The sequence below is a fragment of the Lepidochelys kempii genome, chromosome 8 (assembly GCF_965140285.1).
Source record: "Lepidochelys kempii isolate rLepKem1 chromosome 8, rLepKem1.hap1, whole genome shotgun sequence".
Lineage (NCBI taxonomy): Eukaryota > Metazoa > Chordata > Testudines > Cheloniidae > Lepidochelys > Lepidochelys kempii.
Window position 1 is genome coordinate 2,044,365 of NC_136387.1, and position 23,434 is coordinate 2,067,798.

The window sequence follows — 23,434 nt, forward strand, 5'->3', positions numbered from 1 at the left end:
TCTCTAAACTAATGAATGGTTTAGAGAAGGTAGATTAGAGCTTCTGTTTTCCCTGTCCTCCACACAAGAACAAAGACACGTTCATTGAAATGAAAAGGTGGCAAATTCAAAAAGGAAACACTTTTTTTCACACAATGCATAATTAGACAGCGGAACTCATCGCCACAGAAATTCATTGAGGCCAAGAGTCTATCAAGATTCAAAGGGATTGGACCTTTATATGGATTACAAGAATATCCAGCATTATCACTAATTAGGGTGACCAGATGTCCCATTTTTAAAGGGACAGTCCCTTTTTTTGGACTTTTTCTTAGATAGGCACCTATTACCCCCCACCCCCTGTCCCATTTTTTCACAGTTGCTATCTGGTCCCCCTATCACTAATGCGAACAAAATTTTTGGAAGGGATGTAAAACTTCATGGTTAAACTAATCTCTAGCTATGAGGGACTAGAATGAGGACTAATGTGGGGGACAGACTGCCCCTATCTGCCTGCTCTTTGACAGTGGCTAGCCCCAGCTGCTTCAGAGGAATCTGAGACAGAATCCTGGAGTATGTGGACCCGGAGTCTGTTCAAATGCGGTAGTTCCTATGCTCCTATGTTCTAAGACGAACTCTGGGTTATAATGAACAAACCATGTCAGCAGCAGCTTGGTTATATTTTCTGACAGAATTTCAGAATGGAAGTGGGAAGGACTTGGAGTGGTTTGTGATAAAACAGGACTTTATTGAATAACTGGAATTGGTCTGGAGAGCAAAAGCAACCACCTAGTTTTTCATGGGTCATCAGCAGGGTTAGAACCCAGGAACTCCGGATCCAAAAGCATGGGCCCTGCCTCATGAGCAAAAGGAGCAAATTCCATTAGGGGGCAGCGGTAGTAGGCTAATATGCTCTTATGAGGTCCAGCCACTGGAGGGAGTTATGCAACTCCAAGGAATCTTCTTTGATAGGGTATCAGATTGCCTTGGATATGAACACTGTCACATAAGGCAGATGATAGTCACAATGTGTTGAGTACAGGAAGGAGTCTAGCAGGGACCTGCAAAGGTCACGGTTGTCTGGTTTAACTTCATTCACTGCATGGAAGTGGGAGCAAACAGCACATTAATGGAATTAGCAGATGATGCTAAACTGGGAAGTCTTGTAATAACGTTCTTCAGAGCAACATCCCTTGTTCTTTATGTTCCCCAGAATAGTCAGCCATAAGATCAGAAAATGACAATTCCTTTCCCAGCAACCGTATTGATACCGGCAAGTTGAAGAGGGTTTAAAATATCTGGAGGTACACACGGTGATAAAAGCTTAGAGGCTAAAAATCCCCTCTTTTCCAGATGTAACTCTTGTTCTTGTTCCTTCTCTCTGAATGGATGTCTGAAATTTTTTAAATAGGAGAATAACAAAATAAGAATGACTCTGTCTCCTGGTCTGAATTCCTGACCAGTCAATATTCAGGCTGCAATCCCTGAAACTTTTAGGATTCCTGGATGTTTTTACAAACGACCCAGCACTGGTTTGAATACTCACACACAATGGCCAATATGGCCCCATGAATAACGACAGTGTGAACTCCCGATACCTATTTTTCGATCGTTTTTAGCGTTATTTGACAAGCTCCCATCAGTTTTTCTTTTTTGCCATCTGGTGGGTGTTGTCTGCCAGAGGAGACAGACATCAAAGTCCTGATCCCAGCCACCAATCATTATAAGAGGTCAGTATTGAAAACATCCAGCAGTTTCTTCTACAGTAAATGTATATGCAACGATCCTCCGACAAGGGATGTCAGCAGAGATTAAACTTGATACATTCAGGGCTAATTGTACAGGCTTTTGCTACTCTAATAAAGGAATAACTCTGTTAGCAGGTAGCAGAAGTAGGTTATCTTCTTATGTGAATCGGACCCTGAGAGAGACCTAACACACTGAAACGTGGTCTCAATAAAGATCAGAGGAGCTGTGGAGTGTGTGTTTGTTGTATGCAACTTTGTACCCTAGTAAATGAAGATGCTGTGATTTTAAGCCTTCTAGGAGATAGGTCTCAAGTTCTGTTAAATTGCAAAAAAAAGGTCTAACTGGATAAGGATGCAAAGAAACATCAGATATTATTTCCTCCTCTTTTTAGACGGACTGCAGGCGAATTCTGCATGGAATAAAGGGTGACGCAATTCTCTGCAGAAATTCCTGGGAACCCATTTGTGGCACTGACGGAAAAACATACAGCAACAGATGCTTCTTGTGTTTGGAGATGATGTGAGTATGAGCCACGGCTTCCAATACCTTGCCATTCTCCTTTTACAAGAGTAATGGAGTAGTCCTATTTCTCTCATGGCTAGCGTTGCGTGGTCCTTGGTGCCTTGCCAGGAAACAAACACAAAGCGGAAGAGGTAAGATTAAAAGGATGACAGTCAGTTAAGATGCAACAAGCGTCCATGGCCCCTCCTGCCCCAGAAAAATGTGATTTTAAAAGTCCTCGTAGACTTGGAAACACCAGCCCAGTGCGGTGAACGTCCAGGGGACTTGTCCCTCGCTGGGAGAGGGCGGTGGCACTGTAACTGCATCCATACCCTTTGTCCCTTCTGCAGGAGAACTGGAAACAGCATTACAGTAAGGTCTGAGGGGGAATGCGCCAATGCTGCTCCAGCAAAGGTGAGGCTGGATTTCACACACAACGCCAGGGACTGCTCAATGCTTCTCGTTGTCACTGACAGCAGATAGTGGTATTCGGGTTGTGTGGTGCTTCACGGCCCCGAGCAGGGATCAGGGCCCCGCTGTGCAAGGTGCTGTACAGCCATGATGATGAAGGGTAGTCCCTGCCCCTGAAAGGAGAGGTAACATAAAACAAGCAGCATGGGCACGGTAAGGAGTAGTCACAGCTCTCCTGCCTAGCCATCCCTGCAGAGCTGAGACCGCACACACAATCTCCATCTCTGCCCCATCCTGGGTAGCTCAGATCTTGTCCCGTGGCTGCTGACTCTTCATCCAACAGGCCCAGAGTGGCTTTGACTAGCTGGATTCCCTTCACTCATCTTATCCACAAAGGGCCCAGTTGTGAGTCACGTTTAGAAGTTGACTGCAGACCCCACCTTTCTATACTGTCTAAGGCCTTGTCTACACTACAGGGGAAATTCGATCTAAGCTACGCAATTTGAGTTACGTGAATAGTGTAACTCAAGTCAACGTAGCTTAGATCTACTTACCACGCGGTCTGCCCTGTGCGGTGTTGCTCTCCCGTTGACTCCCCTTATTCATCTCGATCCGGTGGGGTACAGGAGTCGACGGGAGAGCGATCTGTGGTCGATTTAGCAGGTCTACCGCCGATGCACCGATCACTGCACATTGATCCCCCAGTAAGTGTAAACAAGTCCAGTCTTGCCCCCCAGGAGAGAAAACCAGACACTCTCTTCTGCAAGCTGAATAGTTACACGGACATCTCCCAAGCCTGACACCTGCTGTCTCTCCTTCCATTCTCAAACCCACAAAGACAGCAGGGCAGGGATGTTCTCCCAGGGTGACCGCTCACCCCAGGATTCTGTTGTGTCCTATCAACAGGCCAACTGCAGTCAGTACCCCCAAACCAAAGGGAGAGTACTGTGCACCCAGACATCCCAGATGGTGTGTGGAACAGATGGTGTGACACACAGCAGCGAGTGTATGCTGTGCGATCAAATCCTGTAAGTACACTAATACTTTCTTTGAAACAGTTACTCCTCAGGGCAAGGCTGCTCTCCCTGCCTTTTTATAATAACATAGATAGATAGTTCTTATATAGTTCTCTTCTCATAGGTGGATCTCAAAGTGATATTCTCCCCGTTTCACAGATTGGGAAAATGAGGAACAGAGTGGCTACATGACTTTCCCAAGGTCACACAGGAGATCAGTGGCAGAGCCAGGAATAGAATCCTGCCTCCCTGACTCCTAGACAGCTGGATGACCCGTACCTCCCTTATAACTTTAGTAGAGTCATTTGAGTTGAGAGGAAGCCAGCTGGGTAAATAATGAAAAAACAATTCCTTGGGTAATTCATGTGAAAATTGTTGAATAAGTGACTCATCAAATGTTCTTCAAAGCTGCTCTAGAAAGGGAGCTCTAATGAGTCAGCTAATCCCTCAAGCTGCATGGTGGCAGGAGAAGAGTTAATTTTCCTTACTTGTTTTGTGGATCGATTCAGTGCAAGTGATCTCAGTTTTCCTTCGCTATTTCTGTAGGTGATGCACCAGGTAAGGGTGTGGGATACATAGAATCATAGAATCATAGAATATCAGGGTTGGAAGGGACCCCAGAAGGTCATCTAGTCCAACCCCCTGCTCAAAGCAGGACCAATTCCCAGTTAAATCATCCCAGCCAGGGCTTTGTCAAGCCTGACCTTAAAAACCTCTAAGGAAGGAGATTCTACCACCTCCCTAGGTAACGCATTCCAGTGTTTCACCACCCTCTTAGTGAAAAAGTTTTTCCTAATATCCAATCTAAACCTCCCCCACTGCAACTTGAGACCATTACTCCTCGTTCTGTCATCTGCTACCATTGAGAACAGCCTAGAGCCATCCTCTTTGGAACCCCCTTTCAGGTAGTTGAAAGCAGCTATCAAATCCCCCCTCATTCTTCTCTTCTGCAGGCTAAACAATCTCAGCTCCCTCAGCCTCTCCTCATAACTCATGTGTTCCAGTCCCCTAATCATTTTTGTTGCCCTTCGCTGGACTCTCTCCAATTTATCCACATCCTTCTTGAAGTGTGGGTCCCAAAACTGGACACAGTACTCCAGATGAGGCCTCACCAATGTCGAATAGAATCATAGAATCATAGAATCATAGAATATCAGGGTTGGAAGGGACCCCAGAAGGTCATCTAGTCCAACCCCCTGCTCAAAGCAGGACCAATTCCCAGTTAAATCATCCCAGCCAGGGCTTTGTCAAGCCTGACCTTAAAAACCTCGAAGGAAGGAGATTCTACCACCTCCCTAGGTAACGCATTCCAGTGTTTCACCACCCTCTTAGTGAAAAAGTTTTTCCTAATATCCAATCTAAACCTCCCCCACTGCAACTTGAGACCATTACTCCTCGTTCTGTCATCTGCTACCATTGAGAACAGTCTAGAGCCATCCTCTTTGGAACCCCCTTTCAGGTAGTTGAAAGCAGCTATCAAATCCCCCCTCATTCTTCTCTTCTGCAGGCTAAACAATCCCAGCTCCCTCAGCCTCTCCTCATAACTCATGTGTTCCAGTCCCCTAATCATTTTTGTTGCCCTTTGCTGGACTCTCTCCAATTTATCCACATCCTTCTTGAAGTGTGGGGCCCAAAACTGGACACAGTACTCCAGATGAGGCCTCACCAATGTCGAATAGAGGGGAACGATCACGTCCCTCGATCTGCTCGCTATGCCCCTACTTATACATCCCAAAATGCCATTGGCCTTCTTGGCAACAAGGGCACACTGCTGACTCATATCCAGCTTCTCGTCCACTGTCACCCCTAGGTCCTTTTCTGCAGAACTGCTGCCTAGCCATTCGGTCCCTAGTCTGTAGCTGTGCATTGGGTTCTTCCGTCCTAAGTGCAGGACCCTGCACTTATCCTTATTGAACCTCATCAGATTCCTTTTGGCCCAATCTTCCAATTGGTCTAGGTCCTTCTGTATCCTATCCCTCCCCTCCAGCGTATCTACCACTCCTCCCAGTTTAGTATCATCCGCAAATTTGCTGAGAGTGCAATCCACACCATCCTCCAGATCATTTATGAAGATATTGAATAAAACCGGCCCCAGGACCGACCCTTGGGGCACTCCACTTGATACCGGCTGCCAACTAGACATGGAGCCATTGATCACTACCCGTTGAGCCCGACAATCTAGCCAGCTTTCTACCCACCTTATAGTGCATTCATCCAGCCCATACTTCCTTAACTTGCTGACAAGAATACTATGGGAGACCGTGTCAAAAGCTTTGCTAAAGTCAAGAAACAATACATCCACTGCTTTCCCTTCATCCACAGAACCAGTAATCTCATCATAAAAGGCGATTAGATTAGTCAGGCATGACCTTCCCTTGGTGAATCCATGCTGGCTGTTCCTGATCACTTTCCTCTCATGCAAGTGCTTCAGGATTGATTCTTTGAGGACCTGCTCCATGATTTTTCCAGGGACTGAGGTGAGGCTGACTGGCCTGTAGTTCCCAGGATCTTCCTTCTTCCCTTTTTTAAAGATTGGCACTACATTAGCCTTTTTCCAGTCATCCGGGACTTCCCCGGTTCGCCACGAGTTTTCAAAGATAATGGCCAGTGGCTCTGCAATCACAGCCGCCAATTCCTTCAGCACTCTCGGATGCAACTCGTCCGGCCCCATGGACTTGTGCACGTCCAGCTTTTCTAAATAGTCCCTAACCACCTCTATCTCCACAGAGGGCTGGCCATCTCTTCCGCATTTTGTGATGCCCAGCGCAGCAGTCTGGGAGCTGACCTTGTTAGTGAAAACAGAGGCAAAAAAAGCATTGAGTACATTAGCTTTTTCCACATCCTCCGTCACTAGGTTGCCTCCCTCATTCAGTAAGGGGCCCACACTTTCCTTGGCTTTCTTCTTGTTGCCAACATACCTGAAGAAACCCTTCTTGTTACTCTTGACATCTCTGGCTAGCTGCAGCTCCAGGTGCGATTTGGCCCTCCTGATAACATTCCTACATGCCCGAGCAATATTTTTATACTCTTCCCTGGTCATATGTCCAACCTTCCACTTCTTGTAAGCTTCTTTTTTATGTTTAAGATCCGCTAGGATTTCACCATTAAGCCAAGTTGGTCGCCTGCCATATTTACTATTCTTTCGACTCATCGGGATGGTTTGTCCCTGTAACCTCAACAGGGATTCCTTGAAATACAGCCAGCTCTCCTGGACTCCTTTCCCCTTCAAGTTAGTCCCCCAGGGGATCCTGGCCATCCGTTCCCTGAGGGAGTCGAAGTCTGCTTTCCTGAAGTCCAGGGTCCGTATCCTGCTGCTTACCTTTGTTCCCTGCGTCAGGATCCTGAACTCAACCAACTCATGGTCACTGCCTCCCAGATTCCCATCCACTTTTGCTTCCCCCACTAATTCTACCCGGTTTGTGAGCAGCAGGTCAAGAAAAGCACCCCCCCTAGTTGGCTCCTCTAGCACTTGCGCCAGGAAATTGTCCCCTACGCTTTCCAAAAACTTCCTGGATTGTCTATGCACCGCTGTATTGCTCTCCCAGCAGATATCAGGAAAATTAAAGTCACCCATGAGAATCAGGGCATGCGATCTAGTAGCTTCCGTGAGCTGCCGGAAGAAAGCCTCATCCACCTCATCCCCCTGGTCCGGTGGTCTATAGCAGACTCCCACCACTACATCACTCTTGTTGCACACACTTCTAAACTTAATCCAGAGACACTCAGGTTTTTCTGCAGTTTCGTACCGGAGCTCTGAGCAGTCATACTGCTCCCTTACATACAGTGCTACTCCCCCACCTTTTCTGCCCTGCCTGTCCTTCCTGAACAGTTTATAACCATCCATGACAGTACTCCAGTCATATGAGTTATCCCACCAAGTCTCTGTTATTCCGATCACGTCATAGTTCCTTGACATCACCAGGACCTCCAGTTCTCCCTGCTTGTTTCCAAGGCTTTGTGCATTTGTATATAAGCACTTGAGATAACCTGTTGATCGCCCCTCATTGCCAGTATGAGGCAGGAGCCCTCCCCTCACAGACATTCCTGCCTGTGCTGCCTCCCGGTATCCCGCTTTCCCACTTACCTCAGGGCTTTGGTCTCCTTCCCCCGGTGAACCTAGTTTAAAGCCCTCCTCACTAGGTTAGCCAGCCTGCTGGCAAAGATGCTCTTCCCTCTCTTCGTAAGATGGAGCCCGTCTCTACCCAGCACTCCTCCTTCATGGAACACCATCCCATGGTCAAAGAAACCAAAGCCTTCTCTCCGACACCATCTGCGTAGCCATTCGTTGACTTCCACGATTCGACGCTCCCTACCTAGGCCTTTTCCTTCCACGGGGAGGATGGACGAGAACACCACTTGCGCCTCCAACTCCTTTATTCTTCTTCCTAGAGCCACATAGTCCGCAGTGATCCGCTCAAGGTCATTCTTGGCAGTATCATTGGTGCCCACGTGGAGAAGCAGGAAGGGGTAGCGATCCGAGGGCTTGATGAGTCTCGGCAGTCTCTCCGTCACATCACGAATCTTAGCCCCTGGCAAGCAGCAGACTTCTCGGTTTTCCCGGTCAGGGCGGCAGATAGATGACTCAGTCCCCCGGAGGAGAGAGTCCCCGACCACCACCACCCGCCTTCTCCTCTTGGGGGTGGTGGTCGTGGAACCCCCAACCTCAGGACAGCGCATCTCATGCCTTCCAACCAGCGGAGTCTCCTTCTGCTTTCTCGCCCCAGACATATCATCTGGTCCACTCTCCGCAACGATACCTGTGGAGAGAACATGAAAGCGGTTAGTTACCTGAATAGAGGGGAACGATCACGTCCCTCGATCTGCTCGCTATGCCCCTACTTATACATCCCAAAATGCCATTGGCCTTCTTGGCAACAAGGGCACACTGCTGACTCATATCCAGCTTCTCGTCCACTGTCACCCCTAGGTCCTTTTCTGCAGAACTGCTGCCTAGCCATTCGGTCCCTAGTCTGTAGCTGTGCATTGGGTTCTTCCGTCCTAAGTGCAGGACCCTGCACTTATCCTTATTGAACCTCATCAGATTCCTTTTGGCCCAATCTTCCAATTGGTCTAGGTCCTTCTGTATCCTATCCCTCCCCTCCAGCGTATCTACCACTCCTCCCAGTTTAGTATCATCCGCAAATTTGCTGAGAGTGCAATCCACACCATCCTCCAGATCATTTATGAAGATATTGAATAAAACCGGCCCCAGGACCGACCCTTGGGGCACTCCACTTGATACCGGCTGCCAACTAGACATGGAGCCATTGATCACTACCCGTTGAGCCCGACAATCTAGCCAGCTTTCTACCCACCTTATAGTGCATTCATCCAGCCCATACTTCCTTAACTTGCTGACAAGAATACTATGGGAGACCGTGTCAAAAGCTTTGCTAAAGTCAAGAAACAATACATCCACTGCTTTCCCTTCATCCACAGAACCAGTAATCTCATCATAAAAGGCGATTAGATTAGTCAGGCATGACCTTCCCTTGGTGAATCCATGCTGGCTGTTCCTGATCACTTTCCTCTCATGCAAGTGCTTCAGGATTGATTCTTTGAGGACCTGCTCCATGATTTTTCCAGGGACTGAGGTGAGGCTGACTGGCCTGTAGTTCCCAGGATCTTCCTTCTTCCCTTTTTTAAAGATTGGCACTACATTAGCCTTTTTCCAGTCATCCGGGACTTCCCCGGTTCGCCACGAGTTTTCAAAGATAATGGCCAGTGGCTCTGCAATCACAGCCGCCAATTCCTTCAGCACTCTCGGATGCAACTCGTCTGGCCCCATGGACTTGTGCACGTCCAGCTTTTCTAAATAGTCCCTAACCACCTCTATCTCCACAGAGGGCTGGCCATCTCTTCCCCATTTTGTGATGCCCAGCGCAGCAGTCTGGGAGCTGACCTTGTTAGTGAAAACAGAGGCAAAAAAAGCATTGAGTACATTAGCTTTTTCCACATCCTCTGTCACTAGGTTGCCTCCCTCATTCAGTAAGGGGCCCACACTTTCCTTGGCTTTCTTCTTGTTGCCAACATACCTGAAGAAACCCTTCTTGTTACTCTTGACATCTCTGGCTAGCTGCAGCTCCAGGTGCGAATTGGCCCTCCTGATTTCATTCCTACATGCCCGAGCAATATTTTTATACTCTTCCCTGGTCATATGTCCAACCTTCCACTTCTTGTAAGCTTCTTTTTTATGTTTAAGATCCGCTAGGATTTCACCATTAAGCCAAGCTGGTCGCCTGCCATATTTACTATTCTTGGATTGATGGATTGATGCCATCTAGTGGCAGCTGCCCAGAGTGGAAGTAGGTTGGCATGAGCGCTTTCCCCACTGGTGACCTTGGCACTTCTATGGCCTTGAACCCTATGGAAAGTGGATTTTTCATCCCATGGGATCTGCTGATGTTTTAGTTTCTGCTCTGACTTGGAGCAGCTATTGAAACAGTTCCCCAAATGAGAAATTCTGGGAAGTTTCCAATGGGAATAGCACTCTCTGAATGCTTGGGGGGGTCATGCTGCAGGCCCTACCTAGGCACTGTCCCAGCTGCTTAGTCTGAGCGCGCCTCTCCTAGGGAACTGTGCCAGCTTTACTGAAGATACAAATACCCCGGCTCTCCTTTGCCCTCACCCCGCCAGTGCCAGGATCCCCAAAGGTGAATGAATTACACTGCACAACATGCCCCTGTGAAATATGGGAGCACAATTATCCCTCTGTTTGCACAGAGAGAGCAGCAACTTGGCCACGGTCACACAGGGGGACTGCAGCTGAGCTGGGAATAGACTCCACATGTTAATGGGAGTTAGGCACCTAAATACCTTTGAGGATCCAGGGACCAGTCTTGTGTTTTAATCACACGACTAGCTTCCCTTTCTTTTTAATTCCTTGAAAGTGGAACGTTCTGATGAGCTTTTCTCAGGAGCAAAGAGCTATGGACTCAGCAGAATCAGGAGCAGTTATGCCAAGGGGTGTAACACCTGTATACGGAAAAGAGGGAAGTCTTAAAATCTCCTCTCATTTGTATGCTTAGAGTCTTAAGGGCAGGAGAGACCAGAAGTGAGATTAGATTGACCAGGAGCAGCTGAAGGGAAGAGAGCAGAGCCCTTAGTGCACTGTGGTGGGCTTGTTTTGTTTTAACTGACCTGTCTCAGCAAACAAATGTCCCCAAATAGAGGAGTCTCCCATGTATTGAAAATCAGATCAGCCTCCTATGACCTTGTCTTGTTACAAACACACCTAGGAGCTACATCACACAACAGAACCACTAACCCAGGAACCTATCCTTGCAACAAAGCCCATTGCCAACTGTGTCCACATATCTATTCTGGGGACACCATCATAGGGCCCAATCACATCAGCCACACTATCAGAGGCTCGTTCACCAGCACATCTACCAATGTGATATATGCCATCATGTGCCAGCAATGCCCCTCTGCCATGAACATTGGTCAAACTGGACAGTCTCTACGTAAAAGAATAAATGGACACAAATCAGACGTCAAGAATTATAACATTCAAAAACCAGTTGGAGAACACTTCAATCTCTTTGGTCACTCGATTACAAACCTACAAGTTGCAATTCTTCAACAAAAAAACTTCAAAAACAGACTCCAATGAGAGACTGCTGAATTGGAATTCATTTGCAAACTGGATACAATTAACTTAGGCTTGAATAGAGACTGGGAGTGGATGGGTCATTACACAAACTAAAACTATTTCCCCCTGTTTATTCCCCCCTCCCCCACACCCCCACTGTTCCTCAGATGTTCTTGTCAACTGCTGGAAATGGCCCACCTTGATTATCTCTACAAAAGTCCCCCCATCACCCCCCGCTCTCCTGCTGGTAATAGCTCACCTTTCCTGATCACTCTGGTTACAGTGTGTATGGTCACACCCATTGTTTCATGTTCTCTGTGTATATAAATCTCCCTGCTGTATTTTCCATTGAATGCATCCGATGAAGTGAGCTGTAGCTCACGAAAGCTTATGCTCAAATAAATTTGTTAGTCTCTAAGGTGCCACAAGTACTCCTTTTCTTTTTGCGGATACCTAGGAGAGTTAAAATGAACCTGCGGGAAAAGTCCATTAGCTCTTACAACCACAGGAAAAGTTGACAGAGTGAGCGCTTGGTTCTCTTTGCTCACCTTGGTGCTAATCGCTGTGCTCTGACACATGACTAGCACTTTTATAGAACCTCAACTTCTTGGAAAACCCTCTTATGGCCTCTCTTATTTCCTAATTGAGAGCCAACAAATAAGAATGATTTGGGTCAGGGTCTCAGCAGTGCATGACAGCTACTGCAATTGATCATAGCTTGCAGGGTAAGGAACCCTTCCTTCTTTTGAAGCGAAAATAGGGATTCAACAATTGCTATTAAAAGGTAGGGGAAAGTTGCTAATGGTACCTTCCAGTATCAGAGGAGGTGTCAGAAGCCACGGTGAAGGGCCCAATGGAAATACAGAGACACACAGAGAGAGAGAATGAATCCTACTCAGGTTGGGGAGAGATCAGACATTGTCCCAAGGAAATTGTAAAAAATTCTATCCGTTGTTGTCTGAAATTAGTAAAAAGAACAGGAGGACTTGTGGCACCTTAGAGACTAACCAATTTATTTGAGCATGAGCTTTTGTGAGCTACAGCTCACTTCATCGGATGCATTCAGTGGAAAATACAATGCATCCGATGAAGTGAGCTGTAGCTCACGAAAGCTTATGCTCTAATAAATTGGTTAGTCTCTAAGGTGCCACAAGTACTCCTTTTCTTTTTGCGGATACAGACTAACACGGCTGCTGCTCTGAAATTAGTGAATGTGGTGGTGACTTCTGGAGCGATGTGACTCTCTAGAGGAAAGTGAGCAGTCATCTTGTCTAATCTCTTCCTCTGACTTTTATTTCCCCAGGAAAACGAGATCTGAGATTGGTATAAAGAATATAGGAGCATGCGTTCAGGTTTGTCCATCTCTTTTACTTATTAATTAAAGTGACACCAGATGCAAGAACAGTGCAGGTTCTCTGGATCAAGTGCCATCGTTTTGTTCTGCGTTTGTACAGCGCCTGGCACGATACCGACCTAGTGCTTGACTAGGGCCTGTAGGCACTACCGCTGTGCAAATAATTCACATTGGTAACATAACAATAAGGCACGTGTCTACCAGACATGCCAAACCTGCAGAAAAAACACAGAAATTGGGTTTGTTTTTGGCTTAATTGGCTTGTGAGTTGCTTGTTGGCTAGTTTTTGGCTTGTAGCTGGTAGTTTAATTAGCTTGTAGCTCATTGCTTCTTTTTTTTTGATCGGCTCCTGGCAAACAGGGGCAAGGGGGGTGAGAGAGCCAGGGGTGCACAGCAGACCCATCACAGTCCCAGACTGCACGCCGCGGGGATCTAGTCACAGAGTATTGGGGTTCTTTGGGATTGGCTTGTTTTGAAAAGGGATTAGCTTGATTTTTGGCTTATTGTGAAAGTCAGGGTGCTTATTTACCACGTGAAAATTGGCAACTGTGGTGTCTACCTGCTGCTATGGCCCTAAAACTATGGGGAAAGAGACAGGAAAGAATTAGAGACAGAGCAAGGAGATGGGGTTTAGATCTGAATTAAATTTAGGCTGTGGTTCAGACGGTTTTAGGGTTTTATACTACCACTCATCACCATAATATCTGGGTGCTTTCCATGTAAAATCAATAACGATGGCGAAGACCCTAGTGGACTTCAAGGAATCTCTGGAACATCTCCCTTTTCAATGTCAAAACTCTGCTTGAAGTAGGGTGTTTTGAGGGCCAGGGGGTCGGCTGGGATTTGGAAATAAAAGGGGGTTCAGATTGCGAGAGTCACTTATGGAGGAAAGGCTTTCTGAGAGAGCAAGGCTTTGCAACATTTCTAAATGGCCAGACCCTGGATTCACCTGATCTCTTCTGAAGATTGTTGCACAGCCAGATACACTGAAGGAGAATGGGTTTTGTGCTCTGCCTTGTCCCAGATGAGCGCATCTCTGGGTTCTCGGTTTGGGCCTGACGCCAAACCAGTGAGTAGTTTGTCTTTGGAGTCAATGGTGCTGTAATCCCACGTGGATTAACACATTGTTACAGTGCATCTCACTCCTAGTACTGAAAGCTCCAGGATTCTCTCTCTTGTCGTAAGGCATTCACTGCTTAAAAACCACACTCATGGTGCTCCATGTTCTCTCTTTATTTTATACAACACATCAGAAAAAAACTTGCAAACCCAGTTTTTCTTTCTTAACCCTTTTCTTACATGGTGGAAATGTTTGCAGGGCTGCACCCAGACATTCCCAGCTCTCTTACAAAGACGTTAGCTTTGTCAAGTCAATTTTCCCAACCAAAGACAAACAGACAGTGTAGGAAGAAAGAGAAGACAAAAGAAGTGAAAAAAAGAGTCGGGGCTCCAGGCGTGAGTGAGTAACAATTGTTGCTAGCTTCAGGCTGAGGTTGTGGGTACTTCCTCTAGCTGGCAGGTTCCCAGGTTTCTTGACCCTGTTTTTGTGACCCACAATGTTGTTTGAATGTACAACACAGAGTGCACGTTGTTATCACACAACAAATGAATGCATAAATAATAAGACCACATGCCTATCTAACATAACAATGCTCAGGCTCTCAGATGGTCAGAGAGGCTCACCTCTTGCTCTCTTTCTCTCTTCCAAGAACTAAAGGAGTTCAGACCACCAGCAAGTATCAAAGCGGAAGTGTGACAAAGGTACAGACAAAGATGCTCATCTCCTGCTGCTGTGACAAGAGGCCATAAAAGCACCTAGATAGATATGTCCAGATTCATAGGCTCGTACATTTTTAAGCCAGAAGGGACCTTGAAAATGACCTAGGCTCCTGCAAAACACAAACCACTGAATTTCACCCAGGGATTCTGCAGAAAGCCCAGACCTTTGCTTTTCATTATGGTCAGAGCACAACACCAGAACAAGGATTTGCAGCCCAAATCCTGAATGGTCTCTGGAGTTTGGCTGATAGGCTCTGCAGGGAGCCTTACCCACCCCTCTGCACCCAAAGAGAGGGGCCCTGCCATGTTGTTTCTTTGGGGGTGGTGATGGGATTTAAATGGGGACGGAGGGAATCCCTCCCCAGTACAGGTAACCAGGGCGGCTTGCGGCTGGGCCTGTGACAGTGCCCAGGAGTAACCCCCCGGGTGAACCATCCCAGCACCTGCAGAAGCAGTGCAAGCCTTCTCAGGCCGAGCTGTCCTGGGGAAGGGAGGTGCAGGCTGCCTTCTTTGCAGAGCGTGTGTTGCTCCCTGGCCCCTCCTGGCCCCTCGCAATGTAGGGCTGAGCCTGTGGGGCTAGATTCCCTGAGGAGTGCAGTGAGTTGGGCACTGGTTGGTTTTCCAAGTGCTCTTTAGAGAGGTTTTGCCCTCCAGGACGATGACACTAAGCTCTCTGTCTCCCTCTCTCTCCAGGACAAGTCATGGAAGAATTGATATTAAGCATCAAGAAAGTTGCTCTAATCCTCAGTGCAGCAAAGCCTGCCTTCGTCCTTCTCCTGCACTCTCTAGGGGACAGTCCTGCACTGGCTCAGGTGTAGGGAGATGGCATTACATGGCCCAGTCAGTCTTTTCCCAACTCTAGCTCCTATGGTTCTGTGGTCCCTCCAGGGAGTCCCATTCTCCGCTCTCCTCACATCACGATATATCGTTGTGCTGCTTCAATAAAGTGAATTCAGCAGAAACCTGTTACTTTTCTCCACCATGCCTCCTTTGAGGGACTTGTTTAATCAGCACTTGATCTGCACCCTCCATAGAAGTAGCAGATTAGGTTAGTGGATAGACCTCTCTCTGGATGGGTAGTTGGACCTCACTTTGCCCCTAGATGTTACTCTAGTGGTTCACATGAAGAGTCCAGGTGAGAATAAATAGACACATGGGACTCCCAGTTACTGTAAGTAACCTGTGATGATGCCACACCAAAAGGGAGGATGCATGGTGTAATGGTTACAGCAGGGGATTGGGAGTCAGGGGCTCCGGGCTCTGCACAGAGTTGTTGCATGGCCTTTGGTAAGTGACTTTACCCCTCCGTGACTCTGTTTCCCACATCTGCAAAAAGGAGATTAATAAAATACTTCCCTACCTCACAGGGCTGTTGTGAGGCTTCCCTGGCTTGTGACTGTAAAACACGTTGAGATCTGCAGGTTGACTGGCCACTATAAAATGCAGTGTGTGTTAATCTTATGAGGATGATTCTTTTACTGTTGCCGTAGCACTCTTCTGTCAGAATCAATCCAGACTGCTCCCCCACTCCTCCCGGCAGTCTCTCCTCTGGCCATTGCGGGAGCTTATTTTCTTGTCCAGCCATGGGTTTGAGAGGCCCTGATTTTGGATGGAATTCAGAAACATGAAGAGTACTAGCAAGCGGACAGCTGCTGGCTTCACTGCAGTGTTGCAGGCTGGCCCAGGGTGCCTTTGGATCTCCTCCTCTGGGGCAGCCAGGCTAGATAGGGGCATTGCAACCATCTGACGTTTCTAGCTGTGGTCAATGTGTGCTGAATCAGAGCCCGTCTCACTGGGGATTCATCATCTAAGAGCTGATTGGAATATGAAAAATACAGCTTCCTTTTTGCATCGTCCTGGCAAACTCTACCCCAACTGTTCTCACAATGGCAGATACTGCTGGACAGCAGACAGTGCAAGGTATAAAGGGCAGAAGTGATGTGAAGGCACATGGGGAATGACTTCAAGCACTCCGTCCTAAGACCAATAATTGAGAAATGAAGAGGGGCAGGGGAAGGGGAGGGGAGGCCTTGAACTGACATTTGAAGAGACTTGGACAGATACAAGCAGGCTGCTCCATAGGGCAGAAGCTGTTGGGGAAAAGAGCTCCCGTATCAGCAGTGCTAAGGTGGGTGGAAGGTGACAGGACAGTGAGAGGCCTGGTGCTAGAATGATGGGAGGAGATGGGACAGCAGGAAGAGATGAGGTCTGTGGGGTTGGTGGACTCCAGCCGCTGGCCAGTTTTTAGATAGAAGGTGAGACACTTTTAATTGGCTCCAACCTTGTTGGAGCAGCCAGGACAGGGAATAATACATATAAATAACTCCCCAGTCCTAGGCCCTCCTCCCGCTACAACTCTGCCCATGTACCTCCAGCCTGTCCTGAGGGACTCCCAGCTATTCTAGCCTCAGCCCTGACTGAAGACAATACTGACATTGCATTTCATTCCTCCAGACCTTCTGATGGGGCCACATCTCCACCAGGGACCCCCCGAGACCAAGATCCTATCACACTGGCCCGAAATCAGGATTCACATTGAAGTCTCCAGCTGCAAGGCTGGGGAATTGACTCACTTAGTGCCCCATTTGCAAGAGCTGTACAAGACCAAGGCATCCAGTTCCTAGCCCTAAGAGAAGAAACTACTGGAGAGTTTCGTTATCTGAATTAAGGTCAATTCTAGGTCAGGTTGGAATGTACTGAACTGCTCAGATTATTTAAAGACATTTTTCCACTGTATAATCCCCCTGCTTTCTTTGCAGTGAGAGGGCTGCTGGAAAAGTCCCACATGCATCGGTTTGGGAGTGAAGGGTCCCAGCTCCTCAAAGCAGAAAAGGACAGAAATAAAAGCTGAGAGGAAGGGGAAACTTGCAGAATAAAGACCAGGGAAAGGACCAGAAAATAGGGATTAGAGCCGGCTGGATTTTTTTTTTTTTTTTGGGTCCAATGAAAAATGGCTCTTTGAGCAAAATGAAACAGTTTCAAAGACACTGGTTTCATTGTAACTTTCCAGTTTTTCAGCAAAGACCAAAAATCTGGAACTGAACATTTTTACTAAAACCTAAAAGCTTTGGCAGAAGGGGGGGTTTCCGCTTTGGTTTTACATCGAAAACCTGAGAAAAATGTGAAGGAAATATATATTTTTTAAAAGAATTGGCATTTCTCAATCAGCTCGAGTAGAGCTCAGCCCTCTCTCTCTTATCACTGGCAACATAGATAAATACACACAATTCCTCTCCTTCGGAAGAGAGGTTCTCTATCATTTCACCCTCCGCTGGTTTCCTTTCTCCATCCTGTTCCTTCTTTTCTCAGTGTCTCCTCCTTGTTCTCTTTCACATTCTTTCCCTTTCTTCCCCCACTTGACCGCTCCATCGTTTGTCCCTTTCGCATGCTCTAGCTTTCACGTTGCAGGTAAGCACACGGGGCAGGCGGCCAGCTGCAGGACGGGTGGAAACTCTGGCTGTGCTGGTGCTCCCATGAGAGTGCACAGGGCATGCCAGCAAGCATCGGGAAAGCTGTTTCTTACTGTGATTGTCCGGTGAGCTGCATTTCCCTGGGCTTTTGGGTTATAGAGCGACTGGACGTTTTCCTGCTGGTCCTGTTTTCATACATATGGGTGTGTGAGAGAAAAACAGGATAAAAGAGCAGGGGTACGTTTAAATGAATGGTTTTCCGGGGGTGTCAGCTGTGTAGGGTGTAATGTGCCTAGCACAATGGGGTCCTGGCATATGTCATGGGCTGCTAGGGGCTATGGTACAACAAATAATCATAATTCCTTGCCGAACCGAAGGGTGCTCTGTACTGCACATGGATTGCTCAGTCCCTAGCAGGATCAGGCCCTCAGCGCTATTAAAACTTGATGCTAAATTGTTCCTGGGGCATGGAGCCCCAAACGGCACGATGCGGCAGTCACAGCAAAGTCCAAGAGGAGTCACAGCACAAAGCCAGGGCGTGGGTCTGCACTCTCCTCATTCGAGACACTGGCCTGTGTGCGTCTCCTGCTGCACACAAGCTCTTGTCATTGTGAAAGCAAACGTCCCAGTTTAGTGCAGTGGGGCATTCTGGGTGCTCCCTCTGTGGGCCATGGGCCATGATTCGCAAGGGAGCTACGCGCCAAGCTCCCATTTCAATGGCATGCGGGGGGTCTAACAGAACCCAAGCCACTGGGATTCCTTCTGTAGCCCCAACATGCCCAAAGGGTTCTCTAAACATCTTCAACAGTCAAAGCAATGACCTCCATTGTGTAAGAGATATGCTAGGGGAGGTAATTTCTTTTATACCGTACCTTGTCCCTCTCATATCCTGTGACCGGCCTGGCTACACCAATGCTGCAAACGCCGATCGCGTACACAGCGTGAGTAGGGATGGAAAGTAGTGCACGGCACATACCCAAGTTTCATCCCAGGACATAGTTCTGTGGCTGGGGGAATAACTTTTGAAAAATAAGTGCTGCTTACAGAATTCAATGGTTCATCCTCTGGCTGCCCTCACCTTTAACATGGAGACGCAGCCCACAGAGACTACAAGTCCCAGCATGCAATATTATATCTCGATCCAAGCTCTCAAGCCACTCAGCTCCAGCTGGATCTCTTCATGCTGGGACATATAGTCTCAGTAGCCTGCGCCCTCCATATTTAAAGATGAGGTAGCCAAAATTCATTCCATCTGCTTAATGCAAATGAATAGCCCTCCAACTCCTGGCCAGTGGACACTCAGGCTGTCTGTTGGGCCAAATCTGGGTGCACGGAATAATGGGAGGAGGTCACAGACCCATTGCTTGAGTCAATGAAGCTTGAATTGGACAAAGTACAGGCTCACAGACCATAGGGATAAATCCTGCATTGATCGGGGATGGGAAATGAGGTCTGACACTGTAGGTGTCCTTCTCTCTGATTTTTTAAAGTCACATAGTGAATGATTATAACCTTAGCTAAGCCACAGTGAAAGTCATGCTGTCAGAAGGACACAAAGTCTGTTTAATCAGCACACACTAGAGGCTGTCTGCCCTTAGAAATATCAGACTTCAACGAGGTTGCAGAGACGTAACTGAGGATGTAGGATTAGACCCTGGTCTCCAAATGAATTCTTTGAAAACAGAGCCATGTTATTACAATTATTTGTATTGCAGTAGCACCCGTGAGCCCCATTCATGGCCCAGGACCCTGCTGGGTGTGGGTTGCATCCAGGAAATTTGCACACTAGAGGCAAATCTGCCCTTAGTTGATGTTCTGTCTTAGAATTACCCAGGTAGGGATATGGCAGGAAACAGACTATGATTCTAGGATAATGGGCCTCTAGGAGATGGCCTTCCAGATTATGTTAGGATATGACACTGTGTCAGAGAGCAACTCAGTCTCCTGTGCTCATTTAACTTGGTGTGTCTTAAAGGCCCCAGGCCTGCAGGCAGTCACCTTGGGAACTCCACCCTGTGTGCCCCTCTGGACGCTTTGTCGGGTGCACGCACCCATTGTGCTTTCCCTGATAGCGGTGTCCCCCTTTGTTTATAGAACTTCATTGCAATTCATCTCCAAAACACCTGGCAGAACAGCATTTGATCCACTTTTACAGGGCCTTGGTAAATAACCTCTCCCCTCAGATAAGGTTCATGTGACGTTGCTGTAGACCTTGACTGAATTTCATAATTTTGTCTGACCCCAATTCCTTCAGGTTGCTCCATTGCCTTTTACAGACCTTAGCAATCAAGTTTCAGGAGCCCCTTTCTTCTAGCACATCTGCCCTAAATGCCAGTGGAGTCTAGGTTGGGCCATTGGGAGGGTGGGGGGCGAGGGGTAAACCACAAGTAAAATATTATTATCAAGTGCGTGTCATTTACTGCACTGTAATTTTGTACTATCACCATGGTCCCTGGCACAGTAATGGCTAGCACTGCATCCTGCTGCTTGTGAAGGGAGCAAAGACTCCCACTTCTGACTTAAAAAATTCACTATCTTGATTGCCCCCCATGGTCATGCATGGTGAAAGCCACCCCAGAGGCCAGCAGAAGGACTATGTGTCTACCCTACTTAGAAAGAAGAACAGGAGGACTCGTGGCACCTTAGAGACTAACAAATTTATTTGAGTATAAACTTTCGTGAGCTACAGCTCACTTCATCGGATGCATGTAGTGAGCTGTAGCTCACGAAAGCTTATGCTCAAATAAATTGGTTAGTCTCTAAGGTGCCACAAGTCCTCCTGCTCTTTTTGTGAATACAGACTAACACGGCTGCTCCTCTGAAACCTACCCCACTTAGCTCTTTCACCTGGGATGCACACACAAAAGGAGGCAAGTATGGCTGGAGCAGATTCATTTATGTATTTGAGCCAATACAAGAGGAAATTGCTCATTATCATAGTGAGTGTGGAAAACCAGTCTTTGTGCTCATTTTCCATTAGCAATTTCCTTTGTAGAAGTTGCTGTGTAGATCCTCAGGTAGGTACACATTCTCCTCTCATCTTGTGCTCCAAAGGCCCTTAATTGCTTTGGTGACTCTTTGCTTTGACAATTCATTAAATTCAGCAGAATTCCTTGTCTTGAGTTATAGCTCCAAGGAAGAGATAACAATCTCCGGTGGCTCACTGGGCTCTTTGCAGTTCATTGAGAAGAATGATTGCACCTTGGTTCTAGAGAGCAGAGCGTGTAATGCCAGTACCATGCACGGGGTGGGTGTAGTTATGATAATTCTGCTCAATGAAATAAATTCAGGGGATGCCATGACTTCTTTCCATGTGGTTCCTGGGGGATTGCAGGTAGAGAGACATGCAAAGAACACATGCAGCTGCTTGAAAGGTAAAATGACCTCAATCTATCCAAGGTGAATGAGTTGCGTTATTTTTGTAACTTACTGTGCCATCTATTTTCCATAGACGAAATGTGAGCACACAAAACACCCACACAGCAGCGATAACAGCCCAAGAAATACTGAATGATTAACACCACTCACTATTTCTCTGGCAAACCTTCTCCCTTGCTCTAGGCTGCAAGTTCCTTCAGGCAGGGATTCCATTTTCGTTTGAAATCAGTACAGTGTTGATTGTGCCCAATAAAAAATGCCGACCCTCAAGTCCTTTGGCCTTTAGAACAAAGGGAATAACCCACTTCTACTTCCACCAACCCTCCCCCAGTCACAGCACATTAAAAGAAAAACGAAGTCAAGTCCCTGCTACCTGGAGAGAAAGAGAGACGAACACATATTGCTAGGTGCATACTTCATGCATCTGTCTCCCAATCCCAGGAGCGATTGGTACCATGCCCAGAGTGTGGTACAGGTCTTGTTTCTCAGGGCTTCAGCTTTATTTCCTCCAAATAATACAAATTCAGCACAACAATCGTCCCTTCCCCATAAGCCAGGGTGTTCAGCAGGGGCCAACCATTCCCTGAAGGTTTCCTCTGTACAGGTCACTTGCCTAAGAGTCAGCCACAAACTGGGCTCTTTGCCCGTGGTGGTATGTGGCGCTGTGCCTTTAAGGGCTGAGCTTCCCCGCACAGCATCTTGGTGGGGCTCTGTGGCTCATGGTGGTGTTATCACCATCAGCAGGAAGTGGACAGAGAACGAAGTGCAGCCATTGCATGCACCTTAAGCACTGAGTGATCACTGATCCCCACTCACCTGCTGACCCGGGGCCTTCCTGGCAGAGCGGCTGCTCCTGGCAGCTCTTCTCCCAGGCCTGCTCCAGACACTTGCCTGGGAGTTCGCCTGCCAAAGGAGCCAGCCTGCTTCCTGTAGCCGTCCCCACCCCATCCAGGCCACTTGCTGGATTTTATCACTCCCGATCCCTAGCTGCTCAGTCTCAGCTGGGAGGTCGCTGAGCCCAGCTCCCCTGAAAGAGCCAGCTACCCTGTGACACCTTGAAGCTCTCAGCAAGGCGGTAGTCATTGTGTGGAGGGATGGCCTGAGGGGAAACTGGAGGAGGGAGCCCGTCCATCAACCCACTGGAAGAAAAGAGCTACCTCTTCTCAACAAGCTCTAGGGTGCAACTGACCTGTTTAGGGCTGAAGGGATTTCTCAGAGAACACGGCTATTCCCTCCCCTTCTGCCCACCGCAGTGAGGTTTATTAGAGAGTGACTCAAGTCACTCGGGGTAGTTTAGTACCATGTCTGTTCCAATTTCTCAGGCTCCTTTAGCACGGGGAGTGTTACATGGGCCAGGCCTCTAGGCATGGTAGGGATCAAGAAATAAGACCTTGATAACTTATGTCTGTGGCTGGTGAGCCATGTTATAGGTTATCTGTACCAACCAGGTGCCTGAGGGACTTTCCTGTATAGCTGCCTCCTAATACAAATATTCCCTTTGTTTATACAACTTCATTGCAATTTACAGTCGAGCTATCTTGGCAGAATATGCTGACTTGCTATATTTTAACTCTGGCTTGGTCTGTAAATAATCTCTCCTGACTGATATGGAGATGGGGACATTTCTGTAGCCTTTGGCTAAGTTTCACTTGAAGCCAGCGTCTCTCGTTGGTTTCTATAGACCACATCAATAAAGTTTTCAAGAGCCCCTTTCTTCTAGCAGATCAACAATCCAAAAACGATTTGAAATTTGCAACCCAGGCAAGGGAGAAAAAACATGTAGGGAAAGACTGCAGCCCCAGCTGGATGAATCACTGCCCCAAAAAGGTTAAAAGAAAAGGAGTACTTGTGGCACCTTAGAGACTAACAAATTTATAGTAGGAGTAAGCAGAGAGCATGTAGGGAATGGGAAAAAGGGGTTGAGCAGCTAAGAAAGAGACATCATGGAGGTTAGCAAATGTAGGAATAAGGTGAGAAGTGCTAAAAGTCAAGCTGAATTAGCTCTTGCCGGGGAAATTAAAATAAATAATAAGGGTTTTTTTTAGTTTTATAAATAAAAAGAGAGTGATGAAGAATGAGGTTGGGCTGCTCTGCAGTGTGGATGGAAAGGAGATCAAAGATAATCTGGGTCTGGTCCAAAACCGAAATGAATATTTTGCCTTGGTTTTCAATGAGGATGATAATATGGAAAATGTGCATGAAGGCAGGACGGCTGATGGAAAGGAGTGTCTAGAAATGGAAATTACCACATCTGAGGTGGAAG